At 44.7% G+C, this 27019-nt stretch overlaps 1 protein-coding gene across 2 annotated transcripts in view; it reads left to right on the top strand.

The window, feature by feature from the left end:
- Positions 1-27019, top strand: part of LOC133136968 (kin of IRRE-like protein 1) — a 54237-nt gene that overhangs the window by 6646 nt on the left and 20572 nt on the right. The gene's annotated exons all lie outside the window — the stretch shown is intronic.

Here is a 27019-nt window from a genome sequence, read left to right as displayed (position 1 = left end):
AAAACTTCATTTGCAGCTATTTGGACGATCTACTAATATCTTACATCCGGCCATGGGAAGTCCCAAAACTTACATTGCTGAAGAAATAACACGTAAAATTACATTGCTCCGGATTTCACAGGATGTGGTGTGGTATAGACAGGCTTTTCACATGTTTAGTGTAGAACTTTCATAATAATGTGGCCCTTGGTATTTTAAAAAGCCGAAGATGGCCTGGAACTGCAGAAAAATGAACTTGTCCTACGGCAGGTAGTCTCCAGGTTACAGTACGCGTTGTGGCTTCTGGCTCAGTCAAGTTTATCGTAAGATCCAAACACTACAGGCCTGGAATTAGCCTTTAACAACCATAACATTATTTCAGTTGTACTAATTTCGATGGTAAACTTTGTATTCATGTGCATTCGTTCATACTTCTCTTACCACCACAATTAATATTGCTGGTCAAAAAGGAAAAATACATGACAGCATTATTCATACCTCCTTAGATATACATTGTACATGTCCATCCATCCATCCGTTATCTTAACCCGCTTATCCTGAACAGGGTCGCAGGGGGGCTGGAGCCTATCCCAGGATACATCGGGTGAAAGGCAGGAATACACCTTGGACAGGTCGCCAGTCCATCGCAGGGCACACACACCATTCACTCACACACTCCAATCAGCCTAACCTGCATGTCTTTGGACCGTGGGAGGAAACCGGAGTACCCGGAGGAAACCCACGGAAACACGGGGAGAACATGCAAACTCCACACAGAGAGGTTCCGGCCGACCGGGATTTGAGCCCAGGACGTTGTACGTGTGCATTTACTTATATGTTTATATTTCCAGTGTTAAAGTTATGTACCGAGGTCCAGATTTACCAAGGAAATAGACGCAATGCAAAAAAATATTTTGCTGTATTGCGACTCTGCTCTGGCCCACAATCCCAGCACATTAGCGAGCAGTTCACTAACACTGGTCCTAATTACATAAGGGGGAAAAATGAAAGGCCCTCATTCACAATTTTGTGGCAGGAGACCCACATAAAAAAAGGGTCCAAAACACAATGGCGTGCTTACACGTCAAGATTACCGTGCGCCGCCGGGTAATGGACGGGGAGCAACCAGGCACAAGTAATGAGGCAACCAAACGAAAAACAACCTGATGAGATTGCAGATCGGGAAATGGGGGAGGAGGGTGTTCAATGAGTAGTCACAACCGAAAATAAGATTAAACGTTATTTTTCTTTTTGGAAAAATGATCAGGTAATATACATAACACAGGTAATATACATAACACGCTCTCTGTGAAGAATAGTGTCACACTGCACAAGTTGAATTTGAGTTACAGGGCGTGTGTTTGTCCCTCTAAAACCCAGACCACCGATTGAACCGACGCAACGTGTACAAACTGTGACTATCGCGAACGTTGTTCGTCGCACACAAAAACCCGGTCCAATCAAAAGCATACTACCACAGATCTGTAATAATATCCCCAAAAGCAAACCATCCCTTGAAGCATAACCTCATCACACCCAGCGGGGAATTAGATTTGTTTAGGTGCCATGGCTCTTTTATATGGCGGCCTGTAGCGTAGTGGTTAAGGTAAAGGACTGGGACACACGAGGTCAGTGGTTCTAATCCCGGTGTAGCCACAATAAGTTCCGCACAGCCGTTGGGCCCTTGAGCAAGGCCCTTAACCCTGCATTGCTCCAGGGGAGGATTGTCTCCTGCTTAGTCTAATCAACTGTAAGTCACTCTGGATAAGAGCGTCTGCCAAATGCCAATAATGTAATGTCATGTTATATCCTGTTGCTGTGTGGCTGCGCACCCAGCATTGCTTGATGTTACTGTTTGACGCTCAGGCAGCTGAACGAGGGTCATTCTTGGACAAAAGATCCCTCTCCCGTCTTGTTCTCTTTTACCTTTGTCCTCCGTCTCTTCCTCGTGGCCCTTGTGACTGTTGTCACGACCGGTGGAGAGAACTCCTTATTAACATACTTTTTATAGAACGTGAGCTGGGCTATATCCGTGCTCGTGAAAATTACAGCTTCCTTTCAAGAGTTCTTAAAAATCGACACACAAAGCGGAGAGTTGCAATTAAAGGCATGCTTTAGTAAATTACACAGAATACTTAATTGACCTAATTTGCAAAATCTCCCACCATGTTTTTTTACAGGATTCACCCAAGGTGGATGAACAGATTTAACTGTGCGTCGAGAGGAAAGTAACGGAGTGATGTAATCCTTGGAAGTCAAATCCTGACGGTGATTTCCGACCCTCTGCCACCGTCGCGTAGCTGTCACGTACATATTCCAACCTTGCAGGGGCTGATTTTGCTTGCCTAAAGCAGTCACAGTCATTTTTTAGTAAATCTGGCCCTGAAAACATTACGTGTGTCATGCATTGTTTGGCCCCTCTCATTCACAAGTACGTATTTAAAGTCATTTAATAATTATAATCTTCTAATAGTCAACACGGCTTTTGATATTAAAGTACTGGAAGTTATATTGAAACGAATGCTGATTGGAGCGAATGTTGGTCTGTCCCGAAATCCCCCAGGACACGAGACAGATCCGCGTGCCATTATAAGCAAAGAGAAACTGTCCTTGTGCCACAAGAGCGTCTGCATACGGCCCCAAGGCTAACCACTTAAAGGTCAAAGGTCAGCACTCTTCATGAGAAATCAGCTCCTGAGCCCATATTTGGGTTGCTTTCAGGGGGGGGGGGGAGGGGCGCAGATGAAGGCAAAAACATCGCCATGGGCAACATAGCACCTTTTCAAATTTTAGTCTTATGTACGTGAAAATTGTGCTGAATGTTGCAGCTTGGCCGCAGAAAGTTGGAGGAGAGTGCGGCAGATAGGTGCCCCGTGATTAGAAGGGAGAGGAAAAAAAGTTTTTTCAAAAGTCTGTAAATAAGTACATTGCGCAACAGTGTGAAAAAATTATATTCACACTGTGGTTATTTTTCCCTGCCGAACTGCAAGTTTTCACAATGAAATCTTGATTCCACATCAGGGGTATTTTGGTCTCATGCGGATGACTTGGGCCTGCCTTTCTCAGCCCTCTGGAGCAGCACTGTAAGAACGGGGCCTTGGCTCCAAATATAGCCACCATTTTAAATTCTTGAACTATGAAGACAAAAAAAAAAAAAAAAAAAAAAACTATGGACATTTTGAACAAAAGGTAGTGGATACTAGGAGCATAAACCCAAATACTCCTTTGTGTGAAAGATTGACCAACAGTAAAGTTTAATTTACCCTTACGGTTTCACCCCTCATGCATGACTAATGTGGTCTGCACCCAAACCACACACCTACATTGCATTACAGGCATTTGGCAGATGTTCTTATCCAGAGTGATGTAAAGTTGATTAGACTAAGCAGGAGACAGTCCTCCCCCGGTGCAATGCTGGGTTAAGGGCCTTGCTCAAGGGCCCAACGGCTGTGCGGATCTTAGTGTGGCTACGCTGGGGATTGAACCACCGCCCCTTGTGTGTCCCAGTCACGTACCTTAACCACTACGCTACAGCCCACCTACCATTTACACCATTTTTTACTAATTGGTCTTCTGTTGCTGTGACCCGTCCACGTTGAGGTTTGAAGTGTTGTGTGGTGAGCGATATCTTCTGCATTCCACTGTCGTAATGCCTGGTTATTTGAGTTACTATTGCCAGTCTGGTCATTGCTCTCTGACCCCTAACATTGACAAGGTGTTGATGTCCACAGAACTGCTGCTCACTGGATGCTTTTTTTGTTTTTTGCGCCATTCTCTGTAAACTCTTGAGACTGTCGCGCATGAAAATCCCAGGAAGATCAGCAGTTTCTGAGATACTCAAACCACCACCAAAAATCAATCCACGGTTAGATCACTTAGATCACAATTTCTTCCCCGTTTGGTCTGAACAACAACTGAACCTCTTGACCATGTCTGCATGCTTTTATGCGTTGAGTTGCCGCCACATGATTGACTGATTTTTGCGTTAATGAATGAAAGTGGTCACTGAGTGTGCTATACGTCTAAATGCTCCATTTTGTTTGGTAATTTGCCTTCAGAAGGTAAAATCTGGTGAGAAGTTTAAAGCTATGTGTGTATTTTATGCTTTGAAAGACAATTAATGTGGAGCTGATGGGGATACTGTAATACGGACATTCGATTTCAATTTCAATCTCTATTTGATCTACAGCAACGGTATTTATTCATTACATTACATTCATTTGCCATTTACCATTTCCATCACTGTGCGAGATTGTATATCAGTGAGTTTTTACAACTTCCTTGCTGTAAAGTCCTGTGTCAAAAAGATATGTATGATTTAAAAAGGAGAGAAAGAGACAGAGGGAGAGAGAGAGAGGGAGAGAGAGAGAGAGAGCGCAAAGGGGGGGGGGGGGGGGGGGGCAGAGAAACACTGGGGTCAGTACTGGCCACCTAAAGGCCAGAATAAATTAACTTCTGCTGTACACAGATCAGTAGGGTCCTTTAAAACGGATTAGTTTTCCATTTTCCTATTTATGTTTTCTTTATTGTGGATTTTCCATTTTAATATTATAACATTTTGGCAAACGTGACACACAAACGCGTTTAACACGAGAGTGTAAACATTAGAACAGCCCAGTGAGTGTGAACTCTATTTGACATGTGCGATTATCAGGGTCATCTGCTCAAAAATGAATTAAATCACAGGGGAGTCAGTAAGAGTGTGAATCTCCTGTGAGATGGGTAATGTGTGTGTGTGTGTGTGTGTGTGTGCGCGTGTGTGAGATTGTGTGTGTGTGTGCGTGTGTGAGATTGTGTGTGTGTTTGTGTGTGTGTGTGAGAGAGAGACGGCCCGGTGTATTTGCCTTTGAGCGCTGGTAAACCGTACTCTCCGGAGAAAGATTAGGATGGACTGTAATGCAAAATGACATCACTGCAGAGGATGCAGTGCAGTCATTGGTCGGGGTGATTATGACATCATCGCTGATGTCAGAGGTTAAAGGAAAATGGGATTATGTTTCACGGTCTGACCGAAACGTCTTAACGGTAAACTGCAGCCTGGCGTGTTCGTGCTGCGGTCGTATTGACCAGCGGTCAGAAACAAAGAAGCCCCTCTGCCCACATCGATTAGCCAGCCCGACCACAGATCGATATGCGTTTACTATGTAAAAATGTTGGTTCTCAGGGCTAGGCTAGTATTGAGTATCGACATTTTAAATTAAAGTGTAATGCCTGCTCTTCACTCGAGCAGGTTAGATACCACACTGAAGGGCAGGGGAACAGCAGCCTACCCTGAAGCTGAGAGAGAGAGAGAGAGAGAGAGAGAGAGGGAGGGAGAGAGGGAGGGAGAGTGCAAGAGAGAGGTAGACAAAGAGAGAGAGAACAGGAGAAAGAGAAAGGGAAGAGGAGGAGAGAGTGAGAGAGAAGGGGAGAGATAGAGAGAGTGAGTGAGAGAGAGAGGGAAAGAGGGGGAGAGTAGAGTGCGGTGCTTTTATAGAGTGCGTGGGGAGAAGAGACTGAGGGGGAAAGATAATTTTCTTAGCTTTTAAAAAAAAAAAAAAGTCTGTTTCTATAGCAACCATCTAACCAGAAGCTTTTTTGGGGGAGGATGGGGTTATGTTCGTGTGTGTGTGTTTAGGCAGGGGGGCATTGTTACCATAGCAATGCCCAAAAATGTTTAAGCACTTACAGAAACTTACAATACACCAAAAAATAATAATAATAATACAGGTGTGCTACCATACAGTATATACCATACAGTATATACACGCTCCAGATCAACCGCCATTTTCTATGCGGATCGGGACAAGGCCTCAAAATCACCCGATATGTTCGGCGGCAGTTTTTATTTTTTATTTTTTTCCCTGGCTAGGCCCACGGCGTTATGACACTGAGCGTTTGCATCCGACGCGCCGTTTAACCTTCAAAGATCCCAGTGCGTTTCCGCTCTGGCTTTTCCTGCCTTAACGCAGGCCGTTCCAGAGCGAGGAGAGGAGGCGAGGAGTTTTCCGGAAAATTCCCGGGACGCACTATTTCTCTGGAAAATAGTTTCTATTTTTTTATTTTTTATTAATGACCTTTTCTGAAAAAAACATCACTCTCTTCTCGTACCGTCTCGTTGCGTCTTTGATCCGAAGTGGCGTTAGAAATACAATTATCAGATGAAATGGCAAATGTTGCGTCTATGATAAGTATGCAAAAATACACAAAGTAGTGTGAGTTTATACAGTTTATGTTCCTTAAAGGGGCAAAAATACACATTCAAAAATAGCTAGCTAACTAAAGCCGTGAACCATAATAGCAACAGTAGCTATATGTTTGTACAGTGGGGGTTTAACCATTAAATACACCAGTCACCTTAAATACTTATGATGCTGGCACAATACAAGTTCAGTGCTTGAAATGGATTGTGCAGGATGTAGTCCATTGGTATATAAGCAGGTAGGCACCATATCTTGTGGTAATTTAGTTTATTGACGAGCGAGTTTGCTAATATAGCACAGAGACATACGTAGCTTCGCTTCCAACAACCGAATGAAGGAGCAAACAAAACAAAAAGAGAGTGACGCATTGAGAGGAGTTATTTTGTCAGTGGACTGACGTGCAGCAAGAATGGTAACGGTAAATGGTCAGTATTTTTGTAGCGCCTTCATCCAACTCACTACAGTTGATGCTTCTCATTCACCCATTCACACACACACACACACACACACACACACACTCACCCATTCACACACACTCACGAATGGTGAATGGCTGGTATGCAAGGCACCAACCAGCTTATCAGTAGCAATTGGGGGTTAGGTGTCTTGCTCAGGGACACTTTGATATACCCAGGGTGGAATCGAACCGGCCACCCTCCGACTGCCAGATGACTGCTCTTACCTCCTGAGCTAATGTCGCAGAGAAATAGATTTTGTGTGTGTGTGTGTGTGTGTGTGTGTGTGTGTGTGTGTGTGTGTGTGTGTGTGTGTGTGTGTGTGTGTGTGTGTGTGTGTGTGTGTGTGTGTGTGTGTGTGTGTGTGTGTGTGTGTGTGTGTGTGTGTGTGTGTGTGCTAGAGAGAGAGATAGTGTGCAGGATAGTAAATCTGTATATTAAATCAGAGGTTTAACAGATTAATATATCTGTATTGAATAATTCCACTCAACACACTTTCATGGATTTTAATTACATTTGGCATGCTGATTTGGCCTAATAAGAAATTACACTTTGTCTCAAATTGTTAATCTGGGAGATATGGGCTAACAAAGTTTGCACACTAACTTTGTTAGTCCATATGAAACCACAGCCCTGGTTTTAATTTCTACTGGGTACTTAATGCTACTGTTTGCCCAGACTGTCTCCACACCTGACTCCCAGGTAAAGGGTGGGTGGAAAACCAGGTCTCAGCCTCCGACTGTCAGTTCCGGATCCCTGCAATGAAGCTGGTTGGTTTCAGAGCAATCAAAAATCAGCATATATAATATATTTTCATGTGATGGGATTCCCATGTCAAATAACTTTGTCCGTACTTCTTTCGATCTATAGCAATCAGTTAAAAGATGTCCGATTGTCGATGTGGTGTGCTACTCAGTACAGCAACATTGTGAGGAATTAGAGAAGCTTCAGAGGAGTAATGATGATCTTCAGATGGTCTTGGCAATGACTAAAATATCCAAGACCAAATTGGAGATGGTGTTGACATTGGTGAAATTTTAATCCAGGTTAATCTAGGTTGTTTCTCTAATCAGATTTCACGATTATAATCACTCTCAACTCTGTTGCCTTTCATTTTGGAGTGAACTGCCAATCCACTTACAGTTTTGATGCATTGTGTGTTCAGAGATGCTCTTCTGCATACCACTTTTGTAATGTGTGGTTATTTGCTTTATTGTCACGTTCCTGTCAGCTCTGACCAGTGTGGCCCTTTTCATTAACGTTTTTTTGCCCACAGAACTTCTGCTCACTGGATGTTTGTTTTTGTCGCACCATTTTCTGCATACTCTAGAAACTGTTGTGTGTGAAAATCCCCGGCGATCAGCATTTTCTGAGCTAATCAAACCACTCTGTCTGGCACTAATAATCATCCCACGGTCATCCCAAGTCATTTAGATCACATTTCTTCCCCATTCTGACATTTGGTCTGAAAAACGGCTGAATACCTTGGCCACGTCTGCATGCTTTTATGCATTTAGTTGCTGCCACATGACTGGCTGATTAAATATTGGCATGAACAAGCTGGGTTACAGGTGTACCTAATAAAGTGCTCAGTGAGTGTATATGTGAAAGATCGAGCCAGTGAAGACATATGGGTTTTGAGTTGACGTGGAATTACCCTATTATAAAATCACAGATATACTGTAGTAGATTAATACATCTCTATTATATTTCAGTTATGGTGGATTAATAAATCGGTATGGTTTATCACAGGTATAGAAGATTTAAACACCTGTAGTATATATCACAGGTATATACGTTTAATAAATCTATTATATATCACCGGTATAGTAGATTAATAAATCAGTAGTGTATATCACATGTATAACAGATTCATATATCTGTAGTGTATATCACATGTATAACAGATTAATTACCCTCCATTATATATCACAGATATAACAGATTCATAGATCTGCATTATATCACAGGTATAGTAGATTCATAAGTGTTCTATATCACAGGTATAGTAGATTCATGAATCTATATTATATATCAGTTTCAGCAGATTAATACATCTGGATTATATATCACAGCTACAGCAGATTTATAGCACAGGTATAGTAGATTAGTAAATCATTTTTTATACATTACAAGTGTGGCAGAGTAGTACAGTAAGCTGTGTTATATATTTAGATGTAGTATGATAGAAAAGCAGTCTTATATGACAGGTATAGCAGAGTAGTGAAGAGGTGTTGTAGGGCACTTAAGCTGTGTTCTATTACAGGTGTAGCAGGGTGTGTTGTCACTTATTTTAGGTGTTGCGGGGTACAAAGATGCATTACAATGGAGAATTGCATCGTATTAATGTTTTCAATGACAATTCACATCAGTTGCTAGGTTACGAGGCAGTAACAATCACTTGGAAAATGCAATAGACAATAGTGGAGTATGGAGTGGCAGTGAGAGAGAGTGTGAGTGAGAGAGAGATGGACAGAGAGAGAGAGATGGACAGAGTGAGTGAGAGAGAGATGGACAGAGAGAGAGAGACAGGCAGAGTGAGTGAGAGAGAGAGTGAGAGAAAGGGAGAGAGAGAGGGAGAGAGAGAGATGGGCAGAGAGAGTGAGTGAGAGAGATGACAGAGAGAGACGGACAGAGAGAGAGAGATGGACAGAGAGAGAGACGGACAGAGAGTGAGTGAGAGAGAGAGAGACGGACAGAGAGAGATAGACAGAGTGAGTGAGAGAGAGAGAGACGGACAGAGAGAGAGAGACGGACAGAGAGAGAGAGAGACGGACAGAGAGAGAGAGATGGACAGAGAGAGGGAGACAGACAGAGAGAGAGAGAGAGAGAGACGGACAGAGAGAGAGAGCAGACGGGTGAAGATATTGGCCCTCTTTATATTCATCATCTTTTTGCCTGTTCGGCTTTTCTCCTCTCTCTCCTTCCCTCCATCCTCTCCCCAAGTATCCTTCCCTTACAGTTACCATGGTGACCACATGCTCCGTCTCCCCGTCTTCCCGCCCCTGTGCTGCCTTGCCTCTCTCGTATTCGTTTCAGTGTTACCATGGCGATAGCGCTCTCTCCCTCCCTGCTACCTGTGCGTGTCTCTTTGTGTTTTACCCTCTGTCTGTCCTCCTCCCTCCCTCCCTCTCTCCCTCCCTCCTCATGCCCCTCTCCATTTTACCTCTCCGCTATCAAATGAGTAACATCTGAATATGTCATTTATCTTCAAAGGGAGGGGAGGAAGGGATGGGGGGAGAGAGAGAGAGAGATTTTTGGTTTAAGGAAAGGGTGCAGCAAAGAGAGGAAGGGCGGGATTTCGGTAATTTTCAGACGATAGCTGTTGCTATGGTGATAGAACTTTCAGACAGAGTTAGAGGGTGAGAGGTATGGATGGAGGGAAATGGCCAGAGAGAGAGAGAGAGAGGGAGAGCGCGAGTGAGAGAACGAGACAATGAGGTAAACAAATGGCCTCAATATTTCTGTAATCTATATATTATAATCTGCTGAAAATATTTTTATAAATTTGGCTAAAGCAACATTGCCCGGAGGCAGTCACACGAGGTTTGGAAGAAGGAAGAGAAATGAGTTCATTGGTCTTACCTGCGGCTTACCTGACTACACACAGCACTGAGATTATTTACTCAGTTATCTGTAGTCTAATCTCTAGAGACCACCCTCACCAACCCCTAAAGGGCTGAACATCTTCTACACAGCAGGATATACCTTCAGCTTCTCCCAAACACACACACACACACACACGTATAGACACACACACATACACACAGACACACACAAAAGCATACACACACATACATATACACACACGTATAGACACACACACACACGCACACATACATACCCACACACACACCCACACACACCTACACACACACAGACACACACGCATACACGCACACATATACCCACACCCACACACACATACACATACACATATACATATACACGGGCATGCCTGCACACACACACACACACACACACACGCAAACATGAAAGTATTTGCCCCCTTCCTGATTTCCTTTGTTATTGAATACTTGTCATACTGAATGGTTTCATATCCTTAGATAAAATGTAATGTAATAATACTGAATATGCTCAATCAACCAATTAACCAAATTTAATTGATAATTGGATTCAGCTGATTGAACGCAGCCAGGTTTGATTGCAGCCAGCCCTGTTGAATGTGAACCCCACTCTTACTGAACCTTACCGTCAGAGTGAAGTAGTCTCAAAGCACACTAAAGTTTGGACAGACACACTATGCCACGGTCAAAGGAAATTCCAGAAGATGAGAAAAGAATTGCTGAAATATATCAGTCAAATGAAGAGAACCATCAGTGCTGACATTTGCAAAAAAAACACCGGTATGATCCCCGAGCCTTTTTGAAAAATGTTCTATGGACGGACGGGTCAAACGTAGAACTTGGACGACAAGGGTCCTGTTATGCCTGTTGTAAGGCAAATACATTATGCCAGCAGTGAAAAATGGTAGCAGCGGGGTGATGGTTTGGGGATGCATTGCTGCCCCAGGACCTGGACGACTTGCCATGAATTCTTCTCTGTACCAGGCAGTGCGCAAAAGGAGAATGTCCGGTCGTCTGTCCGTGAGCTAAAGCTGAAGTTATAACAGCACGTCAATGGGTTATGCAGCAGGTCGATGATCCAAAACACAAAAGCAAGTTCACATTTTAATGGCTGAAAAAACTAAAACAAAATGAAAGTTTGGGAGTGGCCTAGTTAAAGTCCTGACTTGAACCCAATGGAGGTCCTGCTCGACAACCTCCCAGTTTGTAAGCAGTGAGGGAAAGAAAGAGAGCAAGAGAGAGAGAGAGAGAGAGAGAGAGAGAGGGCGTTAATACAGTATATACAGACGGACTGGACACTAGAGTCCATTAACACTACATTGAGAGGTAATACAGAACATATACACAATTATTATTATTATAATTGTCATTGCTACCAGATAGAATGGCATTAGCAGCGATTGTGGTCTCGTGTATTTTTTTTATGCATTAATACTATTCCCAGCTAGTGTGCATATATTAATGTATGATTACGATTACATTACAGATAGTGATCGTTTCACAAAGCCTGCACGATGGACTTTTTGTGTTACAGTGAAAAAATGGAAGATGGGGGGGTGGGGGGGGGGGGGGGAAGGGAAAGAGTTGGACGGAGAGAGAGGTAGAGGGTGGGAGAGGGAGAGAGAGAGACAGAGCAGGGGAGGAGAGTTAGACAGAGAGAGAGAAAGAGAGAGAGGGGGAGAAGGAGAGGAGAAAGAGGAAATGCCTCACATTCCATTAATGCTGACATAAAACCGCTGAGAGAGGGAGGGATCGGGGAAAAGAGAGGGAGGGAGGGATAGAAAGAAACAGAGAGAAAGAGACAGAAAGAAAGAGAGAGATGGAAAGAGAGAAAGAAGTGGGGGGGGGAAAAAGAAATAAAGAAAGAGAAAGACGGGGAAAGGGAGAGAGGGAGAAGCCGAATGTGGAAGCTTTTGCGAGGGGTTCTTGTGGCGTTCCTCTCGGGGATAGAGTAGCAAATCATTCCATCACTTAGGAGAACTCCTCCCCCATACAAGCGTTCGCTGTTCAGCAGCAAGCCTCCCACTACTGGCCGATAGCTGTATATATAGAAAGCACAAATGAGCTGTGTCCTGTTTATTAATGTTTTATTAATTTAGTCGATGCTCTTATCCCGAGCAACTTGCAGTACAAAGGAGAACCAGGACTCCGTTTACCTGGTTAAGGTGACTGTGGCTCTGACTCTGAGCAATAGGGCCAGAGCTGGCAATCAATGTTCCCAGTCCAATGGGGAATAGATGCAACATCGCTAAAGCCCTCGTGCAAGTTAGCTCCGCTAAAGCAAGAACCGAAATACAAAATCAGAAAAAACATAAGACTACACTCTCAGAAAAAAAGGTTTCTGAAAGGGTTCTTTGGCTTGATTCCATAGCGGAAACCTTTTTTATTTCTTTATGGAACCCTTCTGGTGTGAAAACTCCCATACAGAGAATGGGAGACAAAGAACCCCTTGAACTTGACATGGTTCTCCTATGGAATCACAGGGTTCCCACTTTTTTTTTTTACGTGTTTTTTTAAGTGTGTATTAATAGCAGTCACAGATAGCCAAAACCGGAGCGACACCTGAATTGCAGATGCAGGGGGCGAGAATCTCACCCCACACCGCCTCACTCACACCCAGGACCAGGGGTTGCCAGACATCTGGTTTTTCGAACGCATATTCAGGTTTAAATTCATGAAAAATTTGAATTACAGTCGGTCCTGCTTGTGGTCCCGACCGGACAGTGCAATGTAATGTCCGGTATGAGTAATTAGGGGGAGGGGGAGAGTTTGTAATGAATTTGCCCGTCAACGACTCACTCGGTCAGATGCCAGGACCGAGCCCCCCCCCCCCCCCCCCCCGCCCCAGTCCGAGAGTTCCTGACCTCGTTTGAATTTATAATTCCAGCTGTGCGTGTTGTATCCAGTTTTGGCTAATTAAAAAAATCTGGCAACCCTACCGGGACCTAACCCGTCTGTCCCCCCCATTTGCAGAGTTAAACTAAATCCTAATTATTGCCGTGGCGACAATCTTTTATTGTCACATTGATTTATGAAAAGCATTTGACTGTGTTTGGCACCCGGGGACTAAATTTAGTTTGAAGTTTTCACGGGCGGGCGTGAATTCGGACGAGGCTGGCGCGTGCGTCCGGCGTGGTGAAGACTCCTAGCAATGAACGGGCCGGTGTGGGAACTGAACTGCCGCCTGCTGGTGCTGCGGACATGATGACCTGGTTCCGCTGGCACCCGCTGAACAGGGCTCCGCAAAACAACTTGGCTGTGCTAGAGGAATACTTTCAGACCTGGGCGCTGACTGTCACTGTCCATTCAACCAGCTGGGCCTGACCAGCACAAATCTGACTGACAGTGCGAACTACAGCCGGGGTTCATCCCGGCCCTGGTTCAGTCACATTTGAACATAATTAAAAACACAGAAAAGTCTTATCTGTTTTTTGACCGAACTACAGAAAAATTTAATTAATGAACATCACATGTAAATGAGCTGAATGACTGTTCATTGTCAGTGATAAAAGGCTGAGACGGATTCTGACTAAGTTAACCGTGCGTGTTCACAGCCTGGCCATTGAAACGTGTCAGCACAAACACACCGACAACCCCAAAAGAAAATGGGTGCTGCCTTCACAGTTGGCAGGAGAGGTCCATGTGATCACTGCGAGAGGAGAGGTCACGTCATGTGATCGCGGAGACGGGAGCAGTTACGCGATCGCTGCGAGACAGATGTAATGCGATTATCGAGACGGCAGAGGTCACCTGATCACTATTAGACGGAAGAGGTCATGTGATCGGCGAGAGGTACAAGTCACGTGATCGCTATAAAAGGAGAGGTCATGTGATCAATGCGAGACAGTAGAAGAGGTTGGCTATGCCGGCATGTAAGTGCTGCTATAGAATGCTGCCTAGAAAGGTGCCTTAACCCTTTAAGGTGTGAGATCATTCAATATGCGATCAGAATGTTCTTAACTGGACATTGCAATGCTGATGTAACAATCACTATAGAACTGAAAGCAGTGGAGTTCTAGAACTCTGCATTTTTAAAAACGGTTGGTTTTGCCAATTACATTAGATTTTTAAGGCAGTCCTACAAATCCTTAGAAGAAGGGGTTTTGTCTAAATGGAAGTATCGAAATTTGGTTAAGGTAGTGGTTAAGGTACATGACTGGGACCCACAAGGTCGGAGGTTTGGTCCTCGGAATAGCCACAATAATATCCGCACAACCTTTGGGCCCTTGAGCAAGGCCCTTAACCCTGCATTGCTCCAGGGGAGGATTGTCTCCTGCTTAGTGTAATCAGCTGTACGTCGCTCTGGATGAGAGCCTCTGTCAAATGCCAATAATGTAATGTAATGTAATGTCTGTGTACAGTGTGGTGGGGTTTTTGTTGCGGCATAATTGTGAGCCCGATCAGACGTCACTTTACCGTACCGTAGGATTCTGCAAGAATTACACTGAAAACCTGAAAAAAAGAAGTGCGCTGTTTCGTAAAAATGCAGGTACATTGGTTGTGACATTCAATTCAGCTTGGAGTTGAGAGACGTCTGTATTGATTCGGAAAAAACCTGTGAAGATTTGTAAAATTCTTTGTGAATCATCGAGGAAGCAGATGGATTGACGCAGCTCGCATTAACTGATCCTAAGTACAAAATGCACACAAAATATGGCATCTCTGGCCACCCACACAGCCGCAACAGTGTTGACTGATGAGCTGAAGCCAAGCTGCTGGCTTTTCAGTTTTCAGCGCGAGCGTGTAAATATAACAAGTTGTCCAAATGACTGGAGCGGGAGTCGGGAAAACACGGGCCGCGTTACTTTGGGGGTTTTGGGTGGACAAGAAAATAAATGTAACGAAAAAGAATGGCACCAGCCACCTGTCGCACGTGGTTCCAAATAGTTGGCAAACTGGTTTGTATGAGGAGCTCTGCAGTGTGGAATCTCTACATGTTGTTGAGCACACTCCACATGAGCCGTTAAACCTTGCTCATGCCATGTCTATAGAACTCACAACTCTGTACCGTAGAGTGCAGATTCAGAACTCATAACTCCATACCGTAGAGTGCAGATTCAGAACGCACAACACCGTACCATAGAGTGCAGATTCAGAACTCACCACACCATAGAGTGCAGATTCAGAACTCACAATACCGTACCATAGAGTGCAGATTCAGAACTCACCACACCGTACCATAGAGTGCAGATTCAGAACTCACTTACCGTACAATAGAGTGCAGATTCAGAACTCACAATACCGTACCATAGAGTGCAGATTCAGAACTCACCACACCGTACAATAGACTGCAGATTCAGAACTCCCAATACGTACCATAGAGTGCAGATTCAAACTCACAATACCAAACCATAGAGTGCAGATTCAGATCTCACAACACCGTACCATAGAGTGCAGATTCAGAACTCTCCACACTGTACCATAGAGTGCAGATTCAAAACTCACAACACCGTACCATAGAGTGCAGATTCAGAACTCACCACACTGTACCATAGAGTGCAGATTCAGAACTCACCGCACCATAGAGTGGTGATTCAGAACTCACCACATCGTACAATAAAGGGCAGTTTCAGAACTCACCACACCGTACCATAGAGTGCAGATTCAGAACTCACCGCACCATAGAGTGGTGAGTCAGAACTCCCAATACCGTACCATAGAGTGCAGATTCAAACTCACAATACCATACCATAGAGTGCAGATTCAGATCTCACAACACCGTACCATAGAGTGCAGATTCAGAACTCACCACACCGTACCATAGAGTGCAGACCAGAACTCTCCACACTGTACCATAAAGTGCAGATTCAAAACTCACAACACCGTACCATAGAGTGCAGATTCAGAACTCACCACACTGTACCATAGAGTGCAGATTCAGAACTCACCGCACCATAGAGTGGTGATTCAGAACTCACCACATCGTACAATAAAGGGCAGTTTCAGAACTCACCACACCGTATTAACTACAATGTCCTTTTCTTTAAAATGCAGATGAAATTGTTCATGACCTGCGTGTTGTAAATGGAGTTAGTGAGGAAATAAGAATTTAGTTTGAAGGTGTGCGTGCAGTATGTGCATACATGTGTGTGTGTGTGTGTGTGTGTGTGCCTGCGCGTTCGCGTGTGTGCGTGTGTCAGGACATGTGTGGGAGAGGAGGCTGGCTCGCTAATTAACTGTTGCTCCTTATTAGAGATTTAGGGAGAGAAAGAGACAGGGAAGGAGGGAGAGAGGGAGGATCATGTCATTATTCCAACATTGTTATTACAGCAGCGTGGGGCAGCGGACAGAGTGCTGGACTCTGCGCCTGAGGAATGTGATGACCGTAGCGGTGCTGTTATGGGGGGGCTGTCCTGTTTCCTCACGTACAGCGCGGGGATGTCGACGGGTTCATGTCTGAAGCGCGGGGATGTTGACGGGTTCACGTCTGAAGCTGGACATCACACGCAGAATCTGCAGTTAAGAGCTATGTGGAGGTGAAAGGTCGGTGAGGCCGGGGACGGCGGTCACCGTGGAGAAAGGAAGCCTCAGCACAGACCTGTCCGTCCGCTTCAGGAACTGCGTCGCTAAGCCTGACGTGTTTGCGACAGCCAGACACTGTCGAACGATCCGGCGATGGAACATTCCATTCAGTTCGTCACCGGCGCCTTTTTAATACATCACATTACATTACATGAACGGCATTTGGCAGACGCTCTTATCCAGAGCGACGTACAGTTGATTAGACTAAGCAGGAGACAATCCTCCCCTGGAGCAATGCAGGGTTAAGGGCCTTGCTCAAGGGCCCAACGGCTGTGCGGATCTTATTGTGGCTACACTGGGATTCGAACCACCGACCTTGCCTGTCGCAGTCATATACCTTAACCACTATGCTACAGGCCGCCTCAAATGGACGTGACTAAGATCTAACGATCCTTGCTAGCCCATCTGGGATTTTTTTTTTCAAAGGTAGGAGCAAATATTAAGGTGTGTTATAACTGCCGAATGATTGTCAACTTCTGTTCTCTTCATATCTGCCCCATTGGCAGCCATTCTTGTTTCACTGCACACTACACTTTTCAAATTGTTAGCTAATGTTTGTGGCGGACAGAAAGAAGTACGTTGCCGAATGTTAGCTAAAGTCAGCCATCTTGGACACACATCTCAATCGCTAGCTGCTCCATTCTGCTTCACTAGTTGCTTTGGTCTTTTTTACACTTGCCTGCAATTGCCTGCTTCACTCTGCTTCATTCGCTGTTCCTCTCTGCCTCAGTCTGCTAGCTCTGCTTCAGTTCGCTAGCTCTGCTTCAGTCCGCTAGCTCTGCTTCAGTTCGCTGGCTCTGCTTCAGTCTGCTAGCTCTGCTTCAGTTTGCTAGCTCTGCTTCAGTCTGCTAACTCTGCTTCAGTCCGCTAGCTCTGCTTCAGTTGGCTCGGGCCTGTTGTTGTTGCGCTTCCCTCTTGAGCCGCGGCTGCTAATCCCATTCAGCCTGGCCTGCGTTTGTTCCGCATTGTGCTCCTCAATGGGGACACTGTGCACCAGAGGGGGTGAGCAGACAGGACAGATGATGATGATGATGATGATGATGAGGATGGGGCTGTAGTCACTGAGGGGGAAAAGCAGAGATTGGAATGTATCTGTTTCGCCCACTCCCACTTACACACTTACACACTTACATCTCCCACGAGGGACAGAGTAACAGGAATTCAGAAACATCTGCCCATGCCCCGGTAATAAAGATCTGGATGCACACACACACACACACAGGCACAGAAACACACACACTAACCCACACACACACAGGCACAGAAACACACACACTAAACCACACACACAGACACAGGCACAGAAACACACACACTAACCCACACACCCATGCACAGGCACAAAAACACACACACTAACCCACACACACACACACACACAGGCACAGAAACACACACACTAACACATGCACACACACACACACGCATGCACAGGCACAGTTACTCAGTCACGCAAACACACACTCACTTTCTCTTACAAATACACACACACAGAAACACACAGTCATGCGCACTCACACACAAACACACAGAAACTCATGCACGCACACATACATGCACAGGCACAGTAACTCAGTCACGCACACACAAGCACACACTCACACACACACACAGACTCACATGCACACACACATGGCCACACATGCACAGACTTACAGGCCTGTTTCCTCTGTGATGCTAATGCTAACAGGCAGTTTCCGTGTGCTTTACTGGAGCTGTGCTGTTTACTCCTTTTAAGAAGCAATTAAAGATGCTGAAATGTCCAAATGAAGATGTGAATAAAACATGCTAAAAACAGATGGATTCTGTTCTGAGTGCTGAGAGAGAGAGGGAAGGAGGGAAAGAGGGAGGGATGAATAATTAACGAAGGAGAAAAGGAAACAGGGAAATAAAATGAAAATCAGAAATGAAATGAAATGTAAAAAACTAGAAGTCAATTAGAGAGAGAGAGCAAGAGAGTGGGGGGCAAGGATGCAGCTATAGTACACGTGCTCTGTATGTGTGTGTGTGTGTGTGTGTGTGTGTGTGTGTGTGTGTGTGTGTGAGAGAGAGAGAGGCATTTATAAGGTGTGTGTGTGCATGTGAGTGTGAGAAAGAGGGTTTGAGGTATGCATGAGAATAGGGGCATATCTGCATGTGATTGTGTTCTTGTGTGTTTGTCAGCCAACATACTCCACTTCCAGACTCCACTGCACTCCTCCAACTGTTTTGCTTTGTGTTTCACTTCCTTTTACTACTGTTGACCTGTGTGGGTACTTCCTGTTAATGCTGTTGACCTGTGTGGGTACTTCCTGTTAATGCAGTTGACCTGTGTGGGCACTTCCTGTTAATGCTGTTGACCTGTGTATGCACTTCCTGTTAATGCTGTTGACCTGTATGGGTATGTCCTGTTAATGGTGTCAACCTGTGTGGGCATTTCCTGTTAATGGTGTCAACTTGTGTGGGCACTTCCTGTTAATGCTGTTGACCTGGGTATGCACTTCCTGTTAATACTGCTGACCTGTGTGGTTACTCCCCGTTAAAGCTTCTGACCTGTTTGCACACTTCCTGTTAATGCTGTTGACCTGTATGGGTATGTCTTGTTAATGGTGTCAACCTGTGTGGGCATTTCCTGTTAATGGTGTCAACTTGTGTGGGCACTTCCTGTTAATGCTGTTGACCTGTGTATGCACTTCTTGTTAATACTGCTGACCTGTGTGGTTACTCCCCGTTAAAGCTTCTGACCTGTTTATGACCTGTATGGGTATGTCCTGTTAATCGTGTCAACCTGTGTGGGCATTTCCTGTTAATGGTGTCAACTTGTGTGGGCACTTCCTGTTAATGCTGTTGACCTGTGTATGCACTTCCTGTTAATACTGCTGACCTGTGTGGTTACTCCCCGTTAAAGCTTCTGACCTGTTTGCGCACATCCTGTTAATGTGGGAACTTAATGTTAGTGGGCATTGAATAAGTGAACATATACAATTTCATTCTCACCAAACATGCAAACATTTTTATTTCATACGCACACAGAGAATCACACACACATGCGCACTCACAGGCACACACAGATGCAAACACACCCATAAACACAGTTGATGTTAAAAGTGGAACAAGGAGTTGCCTGAAGGAAGAGGGATAAATGCTAAGAGTGGGGGTGGGGGTCAGGACACACACACACACACACACACATAAACACGGTCACACAAACATACACACTTGTATACACGCATACATGCACACACTCTCATGCACTCACAGACATACATACACATGCATACATACAGACACACACTTGTATGCACTCATCAACATGAGTGCACTCACACACACACTTACTGTACACACACTCCCTCTATCGTATGCTCACATACTATGTCAGTATGTATATATACACATGGTTTTACAGTGTTGGGGGTTAAGCTTGGGAGGGAGGGGGGGGCGGTCAGTTCAAAAGCACAGAGACGGGGGGAGCCCTGGGGGGGTGGGAGGGTGGGAGTTTTAACCGGATAAATGAGAAATGACAGGTCATTGCTCCCCCCCACTCACCCCCCCCCCCCCCCTCCAAGAGGACCGGAGAGAGAGAGCCAGAGAAGAGAGAGAGGGATAGAGGGATAGAGGAAGAGGAGGGGGAGGAGGGAGAGGTATCCCTCCCGCAGGGTTAATTAAATCTCTGTTGTCTGTCAGAGCGGTGTGTTCTCCCGCTCTCTTGAGTCCTGGCTCCAGGGTGACAGCCATACTCTCTCTCACTGTCCCCCTCTGTCTCTCTCTTTCTCTCTCTGTGTCCCCCTCTCTTTCTCTCTCTCCCTCTCTCGTGTCTTTGTCTCGTGCCGTTTCCTTCTCCTCTCCATTTTTTTTCTTTCTTTGGCTCTCTCCCTCATTCTCTTCCTCCGTTTTGTCCCTCCCTCCGCTCTTTCACTGCCTGGGCATGCTCTGATTGGCCGTTAGCCTGTCACATGACTGTGAAATAAGAGACCGTTTTTCTCCCGCAGCGGGCCACAGGCTACGGAGAGATCCATATGTAAAGACCGCGTAGGAACACTATAGCGGTTGCAGGAGCTGTATACAAACCGCAGAGGAGCAATTTAAACGGTATAAACGCAGTAGAAAAACTATATGAAGCAGTTTAGAGACAGTATAGTGATTGTGAAAAGACAGTGTACGAGCAGCATAGAGTGCAGGACATAACGTACTTTACTCATCTTCCAATAATTTAGGAAAGTTATTTAGTATGCTGCTAGCTTACTGTTAGTTTTCTAACTGTTTGTGTTCTATGAACTAAAGTTATTTATTTTCTAGTTGTCATTTATCCAACTTCGAACTGTTCCTTGATTGAGAACAAGCCAACTGCGTATTTGGCTGTACCGCGAAGCCAGCAGCTATGACTCAGTTAGCTTTGACATGGGTACAGTCGGAAAGCAGACGTTACTGCTGGAATTTCAGGCGAGGTTGCTATAGTAACGGCAACAACACAGTACCGTCATGTCCATTGTTGTTTTTTGTCCAAGAAGCTAACAAGATACACGTGTTTTCCAATTGCTTATTCTTCACTTTAAATGGGTTTAATGATCTAGCTTTCTTTCTCTTTTTTGCAAAATGAATTAAATTAGAGCAGATTCGCTCGGTGAATATATTGCTTCATCATTCGTTTTTTTTTTCTCGTTTAAAAAAAAAAAACAAGTCTTTTAAAGACTTTGCATTTTACTTTTTACTACTTTCCCTCATTGTTTAAGACACTAGCCTATAGTTAGAGGTATAGCTGATGCAGTGTCATTAAGTTATCAAGGGTCCACGATATCAAATAAACCTCAGACCACTGTGCTGCTAGGCAGTAGATATTAAAATAATTGTGACACATTTTCCCATTGAACTCAAAAGGACGATGGATCCTTGATGACTTAAAGCCATTTAGTCAACAGATGTGTTCCATACTGTATCAGCATACTCACTTTGTCCCTAACATTACGGAGGGCACTGTGCATGCTCCGACGCAATGTAATTCATGAAATCCCCCCAAAAAAAGTGTTATACCGTCGAACAGCGATGTTTTCTCTGGGAATTGCATCGCGAAAAGGCTTTATTTTGTTCTGCTTATGTGATGAACAAGTTTTAGCTATTGCACCGTTAGTCTTACCCTCAGCACGATTAGTGAAAACCAAAGATAGGTTGGCTTTAACAGAGAATGTCAGCTGACAATGAATACACCTCAGAATTATACCTTTGCACAGTGAAAAAAAATAATATATACCCTCACTGAGCACTTTATTAGGAACTTTATTACACCTACTTACTCATGCGATTATCTAATCAGCCAATTGTGTGGCAGCAGTGCAATGCATACAATCATACAGATACACGTCAGGAGCTTCAGTTAATGTTCACATCAACCATCAGAATGGGGAAAAAATGTTATCTAAGTGACCATGACCGTGGAATGATTGTTGGTGGCAGACAGGGTGGTTTGAGTATCTCAGAATCTGCTGATCTCCTGGGATTTTCACGCACACTAGTCTGTAGAGTAGACAGAAACAAATCCAGTGAGCTGCAGACTGAAATGCCTTACTAATGAGAGATGTCAGAGGAGAATGGCCAGACTGGTCAAAACTGATAGGAAGGTGACAGTAATGCAAATCACCACACACTATAACTGGGGTATGCAGAAGAGCATCTCTGAACACACAACGCATCATAACTCTGCATAAGTGGATAGGCTACATCAGTATACAAAGTCTAATAAATACCTAATAAAGTCTGAGTGTGTGTGGATGTATATATATACACATATATATATATATATATATATATATATATATATATATATATATGATATTATGTTATATTATACAACGAAAACTAACATAATTTAAATGTCTTTTTCAGTACAAATTATAATAGGTAATCTTTTATCTTTGGTTACTTACTGTACTTTCTGCTAATTACAGTAATGTAATAGTAGTACTACTACTAATGTAAACTAAGGACATTTTAAGGAACTATATATTCCCTAGTCACAGAACATTATAGGGGATGTGCGTACACAATAGGGATGAGAGAAGTCTTAGAATAAGGACCCATAAGGTCAGTGTTGGATTCTCAACCCATTTTAAGGTTAACATACATTCATTAGCATTAGCTGTCCTGAGCCTATCACTGGGCACACTCTGAAATGAGTTTTTACCGGATAGCCTAAAAATAGGTCTTATGGGTCCCTCTATCACCATCTTTACGACTGCTTAAATTGAAATGTATACAGATAAAATGCAACAACAAAAAAGTAGCTCTGTAATTTATGAAGGCTGGCTGCAAATGGGGGAAAGAGAATTGTGTGTGTGTGTGTGTGTGTGTAAGAGAGAGAGGAAGAGAGAAAGAGTGAGAGAGAGAGAGAGAGGTTGGAGTGCACTGGTCGGTAACTGTTGTTGGGAAGACAAACCGTTGGCCTCCGAGATTCAGAATTAAAACGTAGAGAGCGTTTCGCATCCGAAACGTCCCTCTTAAGAGACGTCCCGGGGGAAGGGCCGTATGAAAAGACAGACTCCCTGCATTATGCAATCCTGTCTCTGCCGGACGAGATAAAAGACGACCCGGAACCGCACAAACTCACCGTTCCTCCGCGCTACGCGGCTCACCTCACGGGTTGCCGTGGAGCAGCTATCCGCCACGCTGTCCGTCCGTTTGAACTGATCACCATGTGCGTGAAAAAAAAAAACCCCCCGAGATATTAGTCATGGTAGTAATATTTAAATCAAGCTGTTAAAGCTATCCACCTTATTTTTGGCAGAAGTGAGGGGGCGGCCATGTTTTCAGATTTCTGTGTACTCATTTCCTAGCTAGTTTGTAAGGTGGGTAGATACAGAAATTGGCACTGCATCTCTTGTCACCGCATTCACTCTGCTGTATGTTAGCGTTGTGGTGCCGTCGATGCAGCCAGACAGAGTAGACGTGATGTATTATTTCTCGCCATTTGGTCACATCATCCTCCCTATCATGAATGCTGTGAGGAGGTGGAGTAGGTCTTCCTTATCGTCTGGAAAACGGAAATAACTGTCCCCTGTAAGGAAGAGTTGAGGGAATGTTGTGGAAAAGGCATGGATGCTGAGCTGGAAGAATCTGCACGCGTGATGTTCGCAGATGGAAAATGGAAATAACTGTCCCCTGTAAGGAAGAGTTGAGGGAATGTTGTGGAAAAGGGATGGATGCTGAACTGGAAGAATCTGCACGCGTGATGTTCGCAGATGTGATGCTCCAGGAGAGGGACTGTTTTGTTGTCCTGGACCACACTGAGGCTCCTTGCGGACGGAAAGATCGAGACTGTGGTGCGACTGAAAGCTCAAATGGGGGAGGATTCGGCTGGCAGTACAGCATCTCAGTTTAGCCATGTCGAGCCAGTTTGATATGGGCTTTGTAGGCTGTGATGTGTGGGGGGGGCAGCAAAAACACGTCAACAGCATACCAGTGATTAGATAGGCCGTGGAAGGAGGCAACAGAGCCGTGACACTTACCGTAGTGTAGTGGACAAACAGGACAGGACTGAGGACCTAGCCTTGGGGGACGCCGGTATAAAAAGCATATATCATGGTAGGAAGCAAGCCAGTTAAGAGCTCTGCCACAGAACCCCAAGGTAGTCTGGGAAGACAGCGAGTGTTGGTGCCTAATCTACTCAATATAACTACATCACATCTGCTTGCCAGTACAATCTCGGTTGATATTAACTATATATATATATATATATAAATATATATATATATATATATATATATAGTTAATATGACATGAAGGTATAATGACTCTCTTGTGCAGTGCTGGTACATTACTGTACCCCACCATGAGTTCTCTACCTCACCAGCCTCAACCCTCTCCAAGTTCAGTCTCATGAGACAGTGTGGACAGTGTGCATCACCTGACTCTTCCGGTTGGCATATTAATGCACATTCCTTCGCTTGGACTGTCTAGGTCATGCACACCCAAATCTGGCCCTTGAATCCAAATCTGGCCCCTGTTGTTGTTTTTTTCTTTTCTTTCCGGTAATTAACTGAAAAATGAGGGTCACTGATTGGCCAGACTGCCTTCACACCCCAGTGTGAAGGATGGGTGGACAGCTGTGATTTTGGACAGGCGTGTTAACTGTACATTCTCAGAAATAAAGTGACAGTGGAGGTACATTTTTGTTCTTCAAGGATCAAATTTCCCAAACGTACCCTCAAAGTACTCTTTTATGTTCTCTTTGGGTACAAATAAGTACGTTTTCTAAGCAAAAAATTTACAAATGAATGATATATTGCTGGCTAGATTTTTATGTAATCCTTTTATGTACCCATAAGGTACTGCCCCAGCGACAAGCATTTGTACCTTTTTAGGCACTTTTCATCCCTTTAGTTCTGAGTGTATTAACCCCGGGCCAACCAGCGGAGGACTGAGTCTCCTTCTACACCCGCATGCCCCCTGAGATTTCTTCTTGCCATTGTTTGAGTGTTTTTGTTCCCACCGGGGGGTCTTGCTGGTTCTTGGGGGTTTAAGCCCACTCTTGCAGTATGTGGCACAGATCACCAGGTCTTGCAGGAGAGGTGGAGAACCCGCTAGCCAGGCTTGATACAGTGCCAGATGCTCTCTCTACGCTCGGTAAATGACATAACCAGATGGGCTGATTGGCCTGTTTCTGTCGTTACGTGTTCTTACTGTATATTCTGTCTCTATCTTAGTATATCTTACCTCGTAGCCTTGGTATTATTAATGATCAACTGAAGTAGTCATTATTCTGACAATGTGCAAACTTGTCAAACTTGTCTTTTTGGGAGTAAAATAACTATATTTATTGTCTGCTGCATTCTACCAGTTGTGTGTAACAGTTAAAACTATTATTGCATAATAGTGCTGATTACCTGTCTTTCTGTGTAACAGCACTAATGGTCAATCTCAAGTTATTCGAACCTCCATACGTCTTCTGATCCTCTTGTTTGGCTCAATTGAATCATGTGAGAATAATTGGGCACAGAAAAGTGTTTGAATCCAAAACAACTATGTACCCAGGTCTGAACAGTACTGATGGTCTCTCTGTGACAGTGTTGATGGCCTCTCTCTGTGACAGTGCTGACGGTCTCTCTGTAGCAGTGCTGATGGTCTCTCTCTGTGACAGTGCTGATGGTCTCTATGTAGCAGTGCTGATGTTCTCTCTGCGACAGTGCTGATGGTCTCTATAGCAGTGCTGATGGTCTCTCTGTGACAGTGCTAATGGTCTCTATAGCAGTGCTGATGGTCTCTCTCTGTAACAGTGCTGATGGTCTCTATAGCAGTGCTGATGGTCTCTTTGTAGCAGTGCTGATTGTCTCTATAGCAGTGCTGATGGTCTCTCTTTAGCAGTGCTGATTGTCTCCCTCTGTAACAGTGCTGATGGTCTCTTTGTAGCAGTGCTGATTGTCTCCCTCTGTGACAGTGCTAATGGTTTCTCTCTCTGTGACAGTGCTGGTGGTCTCTCTGTAACAGTGCTGATGGTCTCTCTCTAGCAGTGCTGATGGCATCTCTCTCTGTGGCAGTGCTGATGGTCTCTCTGTGGCAGTGCTGGTGGTCTCTGTGAGAATGCTGATGGTCTCTCTCTGTGACAGTGCTGATTGTATCTCTGTATCAGTGCTGATGGTCTCTCTCTGTAACATTGCTGATGGTCTCTCTGTGATGGTGCTGTTGGTCTCTCTCTCTCTCTGTGACAGTGCCGATGGTCTCTCTGTGACAGTGCTGATGGTCTCTCTCTATAGCAGTGCTGATGGTCTTTCTCTGTAACAGTGCTGATGGTATCTCTTTGTGACAGTGCTGATGATCTCTCTCAGTAGCAGTGCTGATGGTCTCTCTGTGACAGCGCTAATGGTCTCTCTCTGTAGCAGTACTGGTGGTGTCTCTGTGACAGTGCTGATGGTCTGTGTGTAACAGTGCTGCTGGTCTCTCTCTGTGTGTGACAGTGCTGCTGGCCTCTCTCTCTTTGTAACAGTGCTGCTGGTCTCTCTGTGTGTGTGACAGTGCTGCTGGTCTCTCTCTCTTTGTAACAGTGTGCTGGTCTCTCTCTCTCTCTCTGTAACAATGCTGATGGTCTCTCTCTCTCTCTCTGTAACAGTGCTGCTGGTCTCTCTCTCTGTGTAACAATGCTAATGGTCTCTCTCTCTGTGTAACAGCGCTGCTGGTCTCAGTAGCAGTGCTGATGGTCTCTCTCTGTAGCAGTCCTGATGGTCTCTCTCTGTGACAGTGCTGATGGTATCTGTGTGTAACAGTGCTGCTGGTCTCTCTCTGTGTGTGACAGTGCTGCTCGTCTCTCTCTGTGTGTAACAGTGCTGCT

Source organism: Conger conger, chromosome 9, assembly GCF_963514075.1.
Source record: "Conger conger chromosome 9, fConCon1.1, whole genome shotgun sequence".
Lineage (NCBI taxonomy): Eukaryota > Metazoa > Chordata > Actinopteri > Anguilliformes > Congridae > Conger > Conger conger.
The sequence above is the reverse complement of the archived record's forward strand: the minus strand, read 5'-3'. Positions and strand labels throughout refer to the sequence as shown.